This window comes from Lepidochelys kempii, chromosome 4, assembly GCF_965140265.1.
Source record: "Lepidochelys kempii isolate rLepKem1 chromosome 4, rLepKem1.hap2, whole genome shotgun sequence".
Classification (NCBI taxonomy): Eukaryota; Metazoa; Chordata; order Testudines; family Cheloniidae; genus Lepidochelys; species Lepidochelys kempii.
Window position 1 is genome coordinate 140,127,811 of NC_133259.1, and position 14,371 is coordinate 140,142,181.

Consider the following 14,371-nt stretch of genomic DNA (forward strand, 5'->3'; position numbering starts at 1 on the left):
CGCTCCCCTGGTGGATGCCTGGCCTCCCGGCAGCTCCCAGCGGGCTCCGTGCAGCGCCTGGCCGCACCCCAGCGATAGCGGGCCTCGTCTAGCTGGGGGGCGCCGAAGGGCCCCTCAAAGGCCTGGGCAGTGCAGCGATGCCTGGTGTCTTCTTGGCTTCTGCCACTAGATGGGGCAGAGCCCCCGCTGCAGAGGGAACGAATTGCGGGTGGCGGCTTTTCTGGCACTTAAAGTAGCCGATTCAGCAGCTTGGCCGCCAGCCCAGAGCGGGGAGAAGGCAGGAGGTTGCCCAAGCCCCTAGGAGCCCCTGGGATCCCCTAAACGCTTGCCAGCGTGGGCCCAGCTTTCCTCTGGGTTACGGCCCTTGGCGTCCGGGAGCCATGGGCAGCTGCCCCAAGGCAGCGCGTCTGAGCCTCGGGTTCTCACCGGGCCTGGCAAGGCCCCCCGGGCCGCGAGCTGCCATCGCTGTGGGTTCACCATTACCCCGACGCTCCCAGGTCCAGGAGGCCGCGGGTCCCCCGGGCAGGGCTGCGGCACCGCCTCGTTGCGCGGCTCGCCCGGCGCGGTTGTGGCCTGGCAGGCAGAGGCGAAGCTGCTGGGAATCCAGCCCTGCCCTTCGGCATCCCAGGGCGGCCTCTCCGCCCGCCCTGGGCCGGTCCAGCCGCCCGGAGCTCCGGGGCCACGTGGGACCGGCGAACGCACGGGCTGAAGTGCTCCTCCGTCGGCATCAGAACCAAAGGGGCTGATGGCCGAGCTGCCGGGGGTGCTAGAGGTGCTCAGCCCCCGCCATGCTGGGCTCCGGGGAGGGAGAGCCACAGGCACAGAGGCCGGAGCCTTTTGCCTCTGGCTGTCCTGGAAACCCGGCCTGGGGTGGCTGCTGCTGTCTGGGGCCTGGCCTGTGGCTTGGGCGGGTGGGACGTGCCCACAGCCATAGCCCACCTGGCACTGCCAGGGCCCCGGGCTGAGCAGCCAGGCCAGGGACTGACAGGGTGCACAGCCCTGGAGGGAAGGCAGTGATAAATGTTGGATCTGTCCCCCCCAGGCTTATTTCAGCTGGGGCTGTAACATCCCCGTCAGGGCTCAGCCGCTTAGCGTGGCTGCCCTGGGCGTCTGGGGGAGTCCAAGGACAGCAGGGCCTGTTGGGATGGTCCAGGCCAGGAGCTGTCAACCTTTTACTTTCTGAGCCTCCCCCCTCTCCCCCCATGCTATAAAAACTCCAGGGCCCACCTGTGCCACAATAGCTGGTTTTCTGCATAGGAAAGCCAGGGCTGGCGTGAGGGGGTAGCAAGCAGGGCAATGGCCCGGGGCCCCACGCCGCAGGGGCCCTGCGAAGCTACATTGCTCAGGCTTCAGCTTCAGCCCCGGGTGGTGGGGCTCAGGGACCGGTGTAACGAGGCTGGTTCAGGCAGGACCCCACAGAGAGTGCCAGTTCAGGACAAACTGCTTCGAGCAGGGCAGTGACAGCCCCAAGCTGGGGTTTCTGTGCACCCCAAGGCAAACCAAACCAGCCAGACAGAGAGGACTTCGGTCTCAGCCCACTGGCTAACCACAAGTCACACAAGCAATTCCCTTAGACACCCCAGTTTCCCAGTATCCCCACCAGTGCCACTCGTTATGGGGACAGATGGTTATGAAAACCAAATACCCCAGTAAAAGAAAAAAGGTTCCCTCGACCCAAAAGGACCAAGCCCCAGACCCAGGTCAATATACAAGTTAGATCTTACCCACAAATCACACTGTTGCCAATCCTTTAGAATCTAAAATCTAAAGATTTATTCATAAAAGAAAAAAGAGAAAGACGAGAGCGAGAATTGGTTATATGGAATCAATGACATACAGTCATGGCCAAGTTCTTGGTTCAGGCTTGCAGCAGTGATGGAATAAACAGCAGGTTCAAATCCCGTCTCTGGAGACCATCCCCAGCTGGGATAGGTCCTTCAGTCCTTGGGTCAAAGCTTCCGTGTAGCAAAGTCCTTCCAGAGGTATGAAGCAGGATTGAAGACTGGATGGAGGAGCTGCCGCAGCTTTTTATAGTCTCTTGCCATGTGGTGTCTCTTTCTTTGTCCCAAAGACAAGCTGCCCATCCCATGGCCTGGAAACACCTCAGAGTTCTGTCCCTAGGCAGGTCCCTGCACACCTGGCTGAGTCCCCAGGCGAGTCTGTCTTCTCTCAATGGGTCAGTTGTGTCGCTGATGGTCCTTAACGGGCCACCCAGCAGGCTAGGCAGAGCGGACACCCACTCGTCTGGGGTGTCACCCAGAAGCAGAGCACAAGTTTGAAACACAGACAGTACAGAGCCAATGTTCCTAACTTCAACTACAAAAATGATACCCACATACAGACAGAATCATCATAACCATCACCTCGTCTGAGACGCGTTATTTGATCCCCTTTATATAAGATTTGCTGCCACCACAGGACCTTGGTTATAACGATGATCTACATGGTCCCAGATTATGTCAATAACGTCACACCCTGGGCTTCAGCCCCATGTGGTGGGGCTTCCGCTTTCTGCCCTGGGCCCCAGTGAGTCTAATGCTAGCCCTGCTTGGAGGGCGCCCTGAAACCAGCTCGTGGCCCCCCAGGGGCCCTCAGCCCCCTGCTTGAGAAACACGGGTCCCGGCTGTCCTCCCTCGTAGCCCAGGCCAGAGCCCTGCCCCCAGTAACCCCGGATCAGCTGTTAGAGGAGCAGCCCGTCTCGATTGCGGGATGGCCAGAGCTGGAGAACCCTCCGCCCTCGGGGAAATGGTGAATCCCCCCGTTACAATTTCCAGGCTGAGTGTGTCTAGTTTCCGCTTCCAGCGCGTGGATGGGGCTGAGGAGCCCGTTATCAGTGTGTTCCCCAGGCAGGTGCCTGCAGACCGGGCCCGGGTCACCCCGAGAGCTCCCAGAGTCTGTCACGACAATGCAGGTTTTCTAGCCCTTCCGCCATGCCGGGGCTCCTTCCTGACCCCTCCCCAGTTTGGGTTGCTGCCAGATCTGCGGGCTGATGGCGCAGTAGGGGGCGCTCACCCCACCAGCTGAGCTGCCCCCTATGCCCCAGTCGAGCACAGAGCAGCGGTACGGGCCCACAGTGCTGCGGGGGTGGGGGTGGGGGTGTCCGCATGGGGCATCTCCCCTCGCAGCCAGAGCTGGCCCCAAATTGCAGCTGCAGCTCCAAGACCAAGAGCAGCCCCCCCCCCCCCCACTGTTCCCCCCCACCCCGCAGGGCTGCGGTGGTGGAGGGAGGTCTGGAACTCCGCTGCTGCCCATCCAAGACTGCAGGGGAAGCAACTGCTCCTGGGGGGGCTGCGGCCGCCCCCAGGGATTCAGTAAATGGCCTCCCTCCGCCTTGCGGCACTGCCCCGCCCAGGCACTTACCCGCCGGGCGCAGCCATGGCACTGGCCCAGCAGGGAATTGCACCAGCCCATTAGCGAAAGGGAGCGAGCAGCCTGTCGATAAAACCCATTTGGGGAGAGGCGAGAGTCCCCCGGGAATCCAGGCTTTTCCCTCCCCTCCCAGCCGCGCTGGCAGAGCCCTGCCGCCCCCACTTCCACCCCGCGCCAGCGGGTTTGCTGGCCAGGCCCAGCCCAGCTGGGGAGTGGTCCTGGACCTCCAGGCCTCCATCCTCGGCCCCCTGCCCCGGCAGCTTCTTTGCCTCTGCCAGGCTGCCTCTGTGTGCTAGCCCCTGGCGATCCCTCAGCCCCCTCCCCCCGGCGGCGAGGCCGGCTGGGTCCCCGGCTCCCCTGAGCCCTTCCCAGCCCGGTCCTGCTGTCTGTGCCGAACGGCCAGAGGGTGTGCCCGGCTGGGCAGTGCGGGATCGAATACCCCCCGTCCCTGCCTGGCACTGCTGGGCGTCTCTCCAACTTTTACAGAGCCCCCTGGGCCCAGGCAGCCCGGCCCCCCACTGTCCATGTGGGACTCAGCCCAGCACGGGGCTGCCCCTCTGCCCTCCCCCCAGCCCCCCGGATGGCTGTGCAGTAACGTGCCAGCTTCCCCGGGCCCCCTGGGCTCCAAGGTGGTGGATGCTTTGCCACTAGTGGCCAGGTCGTGCCCAGCCGTCTGGGCAGACAAAGGGGCTCTTAGCAGCTGGGCCCGTCTGGAGCGGGCCGGCGGGGACCCTCGGGAGCTGCAGGGCTCCCTCCGCCCTGGGGCACCGCTGCCCGGCCATGGCACTCCACACAGGGTTCTGGGCCGGGGGGCCACGGACACCCGACTGCTCTCCTGGGGGGCTGAGCAGGCCTGAGGCCTCCAGCCGGGCGAGCTGCCCCTGTGCCCGTCCCTGGGGCTGTCTGCGCCGAGTCTCTCGCCCCAGGGGCCCAGTTAGTGCTCGCCAGGGAGGTGTTCAAAGGGACAGCAGTTGCGGGGTGGGGACTGGCACCTCTTTTCCCCGCCTGTCTGAAGGCGTCAGCACCCCATGGATTTCCGCGCCGAAAGTGGAATGAACCCCTGGGGCAAGGGGCTCCTCCCCGGGCGCTGTCCATGGCCAAGCCGGGCGCGGCCGGCAGAGCCCCACACACCTGGGCTGGTCGCAGCCGGAGCACCCAGCGCTGAGAACCTGACCGGCTCCCTTCTGCATCCCCGCAGCTCCTGGGGCACCAGCCCGGCTCCATCTCTCCGCACCGCCCTGTCCTCTCAGGTGCGTCGCATTCTCGGCACGGGGACGCCGGCCTCTCAGCGGGGCTCCCCGGTGCGGAGCCACAGTCCCCCAGCTCGGTACCTCCTGACACACCCTAGCACCTCCCATCACTGCGCCTGGCCCAGCTTGGCCTCCCCGTGCGCGGATCCACCCAGATCCTGACAGCTCGCAGCCCGGCTGAGACCCCCCTGGACAGCCTGGCCATCTCCCCCCACCCGCCCCTCCTGGTTCAGCCCCTTCCACCCCATGGTTCTCCGCCTCCTCCTAAGGGGATGGTCTTGTGGGTCAGGCCCCAGATTGGGCTCAGGAGACCTGGGTTCAAATCCCTGCTCCACCCCAGGCTCCCTGTGTGACCTTGGGCCAGTCTCTGCACCTCAATTCTCCATCCTCTCTGCCCGCCTCCCGGCCCTGGTTCAGCCCCTGTGTCCCATCCGTCTGCTCCTCCCCACACAGCCTGGAACAGCCTCCCTGGGCCAGCGGCCCAGCGACCCCATGGCTCAGAGCCCCGCATGTGCCATACCAGCTGCTGACGGGGACATTGTCACTCAGTCGCTCCTGGTCCCCTTTCTAGTCTGCAGGTCCCATCTCCGGAGCCAGCTGGGAGCTCTTCAGAGCAGGGTCCATGCAGCACCTAGCGCCCGGGCTCTACTGCAGTGATATTGACTGCCACGAATCTCTGGTGCCCTCTGTGTATTGGACAGCAACGACAAGGGCACCCCCTAGGTAGGGGGTCGGGATTTGAGAATCTGGCTGGTGGCTTCCCCTCCCCTTGATTCTACCAGACCCTGTCTCTCTGGAGGACACACACACACCCCTGCCCTGCTGGCTGGATGGCCGCAGGCCCCTTATGGGGGGTTCATGCAGGCCCCTTGACACACGGCTTTGTGAGGGGCTGGGGTCCCCTGGCTGCAAGCTCTCCCCTGTGCCCACCTTGCAATGCATGGTGTCCTGCCTGGGGCTGACTCCATGGGGCATCTCCTGCCCTCCAGCAGCGCCGGGCGAGCCGATCTGCCCCTCGGGCCCTGCCCCCTCCCCCTCCCCGCTGCATGTCGTTAGCCGGCTGGGCTGCCTTCCATTAGGGGTGGATTGCATCAGCGCAGCGGAGAAGCGAGCTGGAAAACAAAGCTCCCCCAGGGGCCGGAGCCCCGGCTTAGCAACGCGCTGTCCCTGGGGGGGAGCTGAGCCAGCTAATGTTGCCTGGAAGGAGGGAGGCGAAGGCAGCGTTTGCTGGTGGAAGGTGCCCTGATCCCTGCCGACCTGCAGCTGCGTTCTCGGCCCCATCTTGTGCCAGCCGCACCCTGTGTCTCCCCCCATGTCTCCTCCGGGGGCCCTGGGCGTGGGCTGCAGCCGCTGGTGGATGCACCCTGTTTACAGGACGATCCCAGTGCACACCATTGGCTCGCCCTGCACATGCCCCCCAGCCTGGGAAAATACAGGGTTCCCCAGGCCCCCCAAGAGCCACCAGCCCCGGATGACCCAGCCTGGGGCCCTTGCTGCTCTCGAGGTTCCCAGCAGTGCACCCCTCGGGGGGCTACAGAGACGTGCTGCTCGCACTCTGCACCATGGGGTGGCATTGGGACGCCAGGCCCCCTTCTGGTCACCTGGCCCCTGGGGCGGGTGGGAGCCAGTGGGTGCATAAGCCCCCCAGAAAGGGCTGGTGACCAACCCCACCCCCCCAGCTGGCCCCTGTGCTCTGGCTAGGGTTACGGTGTCCAGCTGCCGTAAGGCTGGTGCCCATGCGCTCAGGGGCAGGAGCATTTCAGGGGTGGCTGCAGAGCGAGCGGACGTCCCCCCCTGTTCGCTAAAGCCCTGGCGCTCAGCAGCCCTGCGTTGGCTACTCTGGAAGGAGCCATTGGCCACCGTGTCACGGCCACTCGGTTTTCCCCGGCCAGACCAGGGCAGGGGAACGTGCGGGCTGACAGGTTGGGGATGGTCGGGGTGGGGGCTTGGCAGAGGCTTCCCTTCTCATGCGGCTCCCCCCGGGAACTGGCTGCCCTGGCAGGGCAGGAAAGGATGCCATAGGAAGCACTGGGATGGGGCCCAAAGCCCACTGGCCTGGATGCGAATCTTTCCACTGCCTTTGAGCCGGTATCCGGGGCCATCCGAGGGGCCAGAACCGTCACCGGGCCTCAGTCTGCACCCACCCCCGTGGCACCAGGGCGCCCTGCGCCAGCGTGATGTGAACGGTGACCAGCATTTAGCCCATGTCATCCCCCCTGCTCCTTCGCCCCTGGCACCGAGTGGGTTTAGTGCAGAGCCGTGATCAGAGAAGTCCGGGCCCACACTGTGTGCACAGTGCAGGTCGAGGGTCCACCCCTATGGGGCCTGTTCCACCACCGGGGACTGGCCCCCCGAGAACTCTCTGGCTCCTGCACTGATGTGCCCACTGCCCCCCCACAGCAGACAGCTCCCGTGTGCCAGCGGGGGGAGCTGCCGGTGGCCCTCAAGGTCCCAGAGGGGCTCTGAGTGCCAATGCCCTGGAAGGTGGTGGCCAGCCCCTCGGCCAGCGTGGACGGGCTTCACTCCCATGCAGTCAAGAGCATAACCGAGTCACGCAGCCGGGGGGCTGCTCCGGGGCTAGCCAGGCGATCGGAGCGAGGCCACGTGCCTGGACCGGGGGACTGGCTCCGGAGAGGGAATGGAAGGCTCAGCCCAGGAGCAGCGGGTCACCGGGCCGTGCGTGAATGTCGGGGCTCCTAGGAAGCGTGTGTGTATGGTGCGGGGGGATCGAGGGCGTTTCGGCCAGGCCCTGAGGAGCCCGTGGGCTGGGCCTGCCAGGGTCAGAGGAGCCGTGTTCTGACATGGGGCTGGAAGCTCTGAGCATCCATTGTTATCGCTGCCCATCACCGCCGCGCCTGGGCACTGGCTTTATTCGGATCTCTGCACGAAGGCAGGAAAATCCCCTCCCCGGGACGGATCCTGCTGGCCAGCGCCAGAGCAGCCTGGTGCGAAGTGAGGGGGGCACCAGGTGATGCACGGGGCGTCAGGGCTCGGGGCCGGAGACGGGCCAGAGGGCTGGGACGAGGCGGGCTCAGGACAGAGCCAGCTGAGAGAGCGGGGACAGGAGGGTGGAGGCATCTGGGGCTGAGGGAAGGGGGCAACATGTGAGGCGAGACAGCAGAAACCAGCAGGCCTGGAGGAAGGCGCCTGCCTGGAGCGGGACCCCAGCGCCTGGTTAGCCTCTCTCCTGCCTTGGGAGGGCGACACAAAGCTGAGAAGTGGAGCAAGTTCTTCCACACACACACGCACCCCGGGCAGCACCCCGGGCCAGGCGCTGAGCGTGCCTCTGCGGTTTGCATCTGACGCTGGGGAGAGGCAGGGATCTCAGCCCGGGGCCTCGCCAGCTCTCCCGCCCGCTGCAGGGAGGGGAGACGAGTGGGCCAGGTGGGACTCGGTCGCTGAGGGCTCCGGAGGAGACGTAGGACCCCTCTGGGGTAAGGCTCCAAGGAAGGGCCGGAGCCGATCCCAGACGTTTCCTCTCCGCACACCGATCAATAGCCTGGAACGCCCCAGAGGCTGCCCGTGGCTGCACTGGTATGGACGGGAGCGTCGGCCAAGGTGGGCACCTCGTGAGAGGTCGAGTCTGTCCCAGGGAGCTCCCAGGCCACGTGGAGAAGACAGACAAAGGGGCGGGGGCTGGGGGGAAACTCATCCAAAGTCCCATAGCAGCAGAGCCAGGGGTACAGCCCAGCCCAGCTCCTGGCTCCCAGCCCTGTGCACTGAGCTCAGGGCACGGACATGCCCAGCAAAGTGCCCTCTGTGTGCACCTGTCAGGGGAGAAGTGGTGGCCCCTTGGTGATGGTGGATGGATATGAAAGGGCTTGAGGGGAGGCAAAGGGTTAGTTTGCCTGCCCCCTCCCCCGCCCCCCAGAACCCTGGCCTTCGGGGACATGGATTTATCCAGGGTTGGATGGGCAGGGCAGCCCAGTGCCCCCTCATCCTGTCTCTCTGGACCCGTGAGCTCCCAGAGGGGCCAGACGCCAGGCCTGGGGCCAGACACCCACGGCCTGGCCTGGCAGAGAGGGGGCGCTGCACTGGCTGAGAGGGGCTAGGGGCTGACCCAGGCCGGCACCATCCAGCCCCTCCGATCACAGATCCCAAAGTGCCCCATGGATCTCTCTCTCCATGTGCGACATGGCACAGTCACTGCCCCACGCTTGCCAAGTCTCATGATCTGACCCGCCCGGAGCTGGTTCTGGCCCCTGTTGCAGGCAGGTCTGTGCTGGGGCAAAGAGCTGCAGCCCTCACACGGTTTTGGGGAGGCAGCGAGAGCCCCCACCAGGCAGTGCCAGGTGGCCCAGGGGAAGGTGCACTAAACGGCAAGCCCAGAGCCCTGTGCAGTCCAGTCTCAGCTCCTCTGCTGGCTGCTAATAATGTTTCTGTGCATTTCATAGCCCTTGTTAGGTGCCACGGTCTCACTTGTTCCCCTACTCCCATGATAAACCTATCGACAGCTTACGCAAGGCCTCTCCGGGCAGAGTTGGGCACAGAGCCCGGATTTCGCCCAGCCCAGCCCAGGCTTCCCCGGGAATGGGCCAGTCTAAGCGCTTATGTGACCCACACTGACGTAGTCTGACTGGGTCACGCTCTGCAAAGCAGACGGCGGGTACAGGCTTATGAGTGACTGCAGCCCAGACCCTCAGAGGCATCCCGGTGTCTAACGCACCCCGATGCGCAGCCGGGCCTCTGCCGTGTCATGGAGCTGGTGACAGGTTTCTGGCCCAAACACGGGCATTGTTACATTTGCTATGTGCAACCACTAGACCGCACTCTGCTCCCAGAGCCAGGCCCAGAAAGCTGGAATCCTGCTGCCTTGTGTCACCCTGCTGCGTGATAGCCAGTAACGCTCCCCCATGAGGTCTGCTTCACCCGGAGGAGAGCAGCATGCCTCCCCTACACCTCTGCCGCCTGTCGTGCGGATCAGTGCTCTCTGCTTGTTCCCTTGGCTCCCCCGCGATCTGGCTCCATCTGTTGTCTCCCATCTTGTGAGCACTTTGGGGCAGGAGCCTGTCTGTACCGCACCTCGCACAATCGGAGCATTGGTCATGCTGGGTGCTAGGGTGTGACGAAGTGGGACTGTTCTTAATGTTTCCTCTGAATAGTGTGGGGGTGCCTTGGTTTCCCCTATCCAGTTCTTAAGTCTCTAGGGGATGGGGTAAGGGTGTATGGTCGTTGCAGAGCCCTAGAGGGCAGGTGTGTGCAGGGGTCTGGACACAGAGAATGGCCGACACCCTGTTTCCTGGCAACTGATGGCCTGGGCCCTTCCCCCCTGCAAGGTGAGAGCTAAAGGGCTGGAGAACAAAGAAATCAGGTGCCCTCCTGGCCGGGGAAAGGGACAAAGCCCAGAGGAGGAGGGGCTGGAGGGGGAGTCAGTTTTGGGGCTGGCTGGGGACATGGAGTGAAGTGGAGACGGGGTTGTCTGGCTCACTGCCCCCCAAAATGGACCCAGCTGAAGGGTCCTGTTCTCTGCACCTACAAGCTCTGTATTAGACCATGTTCCTGTTGTCTAATAAACCTCTGTTTTACTGGCTGGCTGAGAGTCACGTCTGACTGCGAAGTTGGGGGGCAGGACCCTCTGGCTTCCCCAGGACCCCGCCCGGGCAGACTCACTGTGGGAAGCGCACGGAGGGCCGGAGGATGCTGAATGCTCCGAGGTCAGACCCAGGAAGGTGGAAGCCGGGTGAGCTGTGTGTCCTGAAGACAGGCTGCTCCCAGAGAGCAGATGTCACCAGAGTCCTGCCTGGCTTCATGGGGAGCAGTTCCAGAGCATCGCCCCGGGACTCCGTGACAACTGGTGGGAGCTGTGGGATGTACTGCACCCCATGGACGGCGCTTCCTGCAGTAAGTGATGGGGGAGCAGTAAAACGAAGGGGGATTGACAAGGACCAGGCGTGCTGAAGGCTCAGAGGGGAGCAGTTTCGGGGGGTGGTTAACCCCTGGGAGTGTGTGACCAGCGAGAAGGACTGTGCAGTAATGGGGTCCCCCTGGGGACTGCGGTGAGCAGTCTCAGGGGCGGAGGAGCCTGCAGCTTGGCCCGGGGAGAGAGAAGGACTTTTGCAGTAACAGGGTTCCCCTGGGGATTGCAGCGAGCGGTCCCAGGGACGGAGGAGTCTGCAGCTCGACCCTGGCAAAGAGGAGGTGACCTCGAGAAGGGCTGGCACACTAGGGGTTCTCCCTGGAAACCGTGGGGAGCTGAGAGCACACAGGCCTATGAGTCTACAACAACTTGGGAGGAGCGGAGTGATGGCCTGTCACCGTCTCCTTAAGAAGGACATTGTAACCCTGTGCAGAAAGAGAGGGTTGAGCATTGGAAAGTTCACCAAAGCACAGTTCATCGTGCAGCTGGAGGAGGATGACCGCTCTAAGGAACAGATTCCTGACCCCAAATGGGGCTATAGCAGGATCTGGGAGCAGCTGGAGTGGTAGCCAGGCATCGCCAAGACTCCTGTCCCCGACCAGACGAGGGTCTTCACGATCGGGTTCCCCATCCGGGGATCGGAGACGGACGGGATTGGAGCTGAGTCCGAGAGAGCAAGAGGACTGTGGGAGACAGCGAGAGCCCGAGAAAGAGCTGCAGAAGCAGCAGCAGCATGAACTGGCGGTGGGGGAGCGGAGAGGCCTAGGGGACCCCCCAGGGGTGAGTGGGGATAGACCCCGGGGGGCCAGTTCCGCAGGGAACCTCGAGAGTAAATTGCTGCCCCTGGTTAAGGAGGGGGGGGGGATGTGGATGCCACCTCACTGCCTTTGAGCAGGCTGGAGATTTGAACCAGGGGGACCCTGCGGAAAAGCCCCGGTGTCTAGCTCCCTTGCTGGGTCCCAAGGCCATAGACTCCGTCAGCCAGATGGGTGGGGAGGTGGACAGGCTCCCACTCCTGACCCCAACCTATATGTCTGTGTGGAGTTTCCTGGGGCCAGGCCCCGCGGACCCCCAGTGGGAGCGGAAGGGGATGGTCAATGGGGAGACATGCCTGGGGTGGCGAGATCCTGGGACAGAGGGAACTGGTGTCAGGCCCTGGGTGGTGCAGCCTCAGAGGCTGAGGGGCTGTGTGAGCGGGGTGAGGGTCCCAGGGATGAAGCCCCTTGCCCTGCCTATGGCCCAGATCCCTGTGCAGACCCAGGAGGAGTGGGGTGCTCCAGGACACCAGCTGCGAGACCCTGTTGTGGGGTGACTGTGTCTCTTTGGGACAGGATCCAGGCCCTGCTCCTGTAACTGCCAAGGGTTTGAATTTGAAGCCAGGGAACCAATCAGTGGAGGGGGAAATGGTCACTGAAAATGCAGACGACCTGGCTGGCAGCAGGGAGGAGCCCTTAGGCTCAGGGTACCTGCCTGCCTGTGACCAGACCCCTGGGGCTGGGTGGGACAGAGAGATGCTCCCCGCCCCTTTGCACACCGGAGAGGGGGGCTCAGGGGCGGAGGATGCTGGCTCTGATGCAGTGAGGAAAGCAGCGAGCTTGCTGCCTACCCCCACTGGGACAGCAAGGGCAGCGCTGAGCACAGGGGGGGAGATAAGACCCCAGCTGAGTGGGGGGAGACACAGGCAGGGCAGGGCAGGGGATCTGTTGGGAGGGGCAAGGTGCTGGGTAAGGAAAGTCTGGATGAGCCTAGGCAGCCTTGTGAGCTGATGGCTGTGTCTAGTCAGCAGGGTGGGAAGGCGAGGAGAGTGGCAGATGAGTGTCCCTGGACCTTGCCTGTTACCTGGGTGGAGAAGTGTGACAGGGAAGGAAACGTGCCTGTGTCTGCCAGGGGTATTGACTTGCCTGTGGAGGGAGCTACCCTGGTCTCCAAGCAGCTGTCTGTGACCAGCCTTGTGTGCTGGGACCAGGGGAATGAGATCCCAAGCTGTGTGTCTGGGAAAGGAGAAAGTGTGTCCGGCTCTTCTTTGTCTGTGGAGCAGGCAGAAGGGGCCTTTCAGCCTGTGATGGTTGAGGGTCGTGCAGTTGTCTCAGAGCTGGTTCTGGATTCAGCTAACGCCCAGGAAGGGAAGGGTCCTAAGTTTGTGTCTGCTCGGGAGAATGGCCCTGTAACTAGGTCGCATCCAGTTAGTGTCTATGTAAAATCCCAGAGCCCAGACAATTTTGATGCTTGTATTTTGCCTGTTGCTAGTGTGTTGTTGGAAAGGGTGGAGCAACTCTGTCTAATCAGGGTGAGATCCTAGCCAGGGCACAAGGAGAGCATGAAGGTGTGTGATTGTGCTACCTACTGAGGGTGTGGAAACCTGTAGCAAGAAGGAAAAGATTCCTGAACTTGTGTGTGGCAAAGGGAAGGAGAATGCTTCTGACCTTTTATCTAGGAAATCTGTCAGTTTGCCTGAAAGGGGGATTGTGTAGGAATCCGCTGGATGGGCCAGAGGTAATTCTGGGTGTAAGTGAGACCCAGAAAGAGTCTGTTGTTGCTCAGGAAAGTGTTCCTCTAGAGCAAGCCCTAGGTAAAGAGGGTAAGGGCAGAATTTCTGTGAGGGGTGAATTCTTGCATAGAAAAGCCCCGAGGGAAAGGAATCCTCATGGAGTCTTTGCAAGCAGTTTACTGCAACTGAAGGGTGTGAAAGTGATTTAATCAAAAAGCAAAGGAGGACTTGTGGCACCTTAGAGACTAACCAATTTATTTGAGCATGAGCTTTCGTGAGCTACAGCTCACTTCATCGGATGCATACCGTGGAAACTGCAGCAGACTTTATATACGCACAGAGAATATGAAACAATACCTCCTCCCACCCCACTGTCCTGCTGGTAATAGCTTATCTAAAGTGATCATCAAGTTGGGCCATTTCCAGCACAAATCCAGGTTTTCTCACCCTCCGCCCCCCCCCCCCCCCAAACTCACTCTCCTGCTGTAGGGAGAGTGGTTACTTTGGATGAGCTATAACCAGCAGGAGAGTGAGTTTGTGTGGGGGTGGGGGTGGGGTGAGAAAACCTGGGTTTGTGCTGGAAATGGCCCACCTTGATTGTCATACACATTGTGAAGAGTTTCCACGGTAAACATCTGATGAAGTGAGCTGTAGCTCACGAAAGCTCATGCTCAAATAAATTGGTTAGTCTCTAAGGTGCCACAAGTACTCCTTTTCTTTTTGCGAATACAGACTAACACGGCTGCTACTCTGAAACCTGATTTAATCAAGAAAGTTTCAGTTCCTAACAGCCAGAAATTTTCTGTTGTGAATGGATCCACTGACTTTCCTGTTGAAAGACCCAGTGTGGAGAGCTTTGAGAAGGTCTCAGATGAAGTGAAAGCTGTTAAGAAAGTTAAACAGTCCTCTAACCAAGTGGCTGTGTTTGGCCAGCTTGTTGGGGAGAAGACCCAATCCCAGTTTGACCCCCTGGGGTTTTGGGGTGGCCAAAGGGCACGGGCCGCATAAACCTTCCCACATGCAGCCTGCGAGTGCTATCGACCACCCCCGACCTAAGGGAGGGCGTGAAACTGGAAGGGCCTGGTGTAACTCCCACCAAGGAATGGGAGAGATGCTGGGGCATCCATGGGAACGTTGGTGGCTTCGAACTTCCCCAGGTCACTGGCTAAAGTGACCCCACTCAGTTCGATCTCGAAGCGGGGAGAGATGTAACGAAGTGGGACTGTTCTTAATGGTTCCTCTGAATTGTGTGGGAGTGCCTCGGTTTCCCCTATGCAGTTCTTAAGTCTCTAGGTGGTGGGGTAAGGGTGTAGGATCATTGCAGAGCCCTAGAGGGCAGGTGTGTGCAGGGGTCTGGACACAGAGAATGGCCGACACCCTGTTTCCTGGCAACTGATGGCCTGGCCC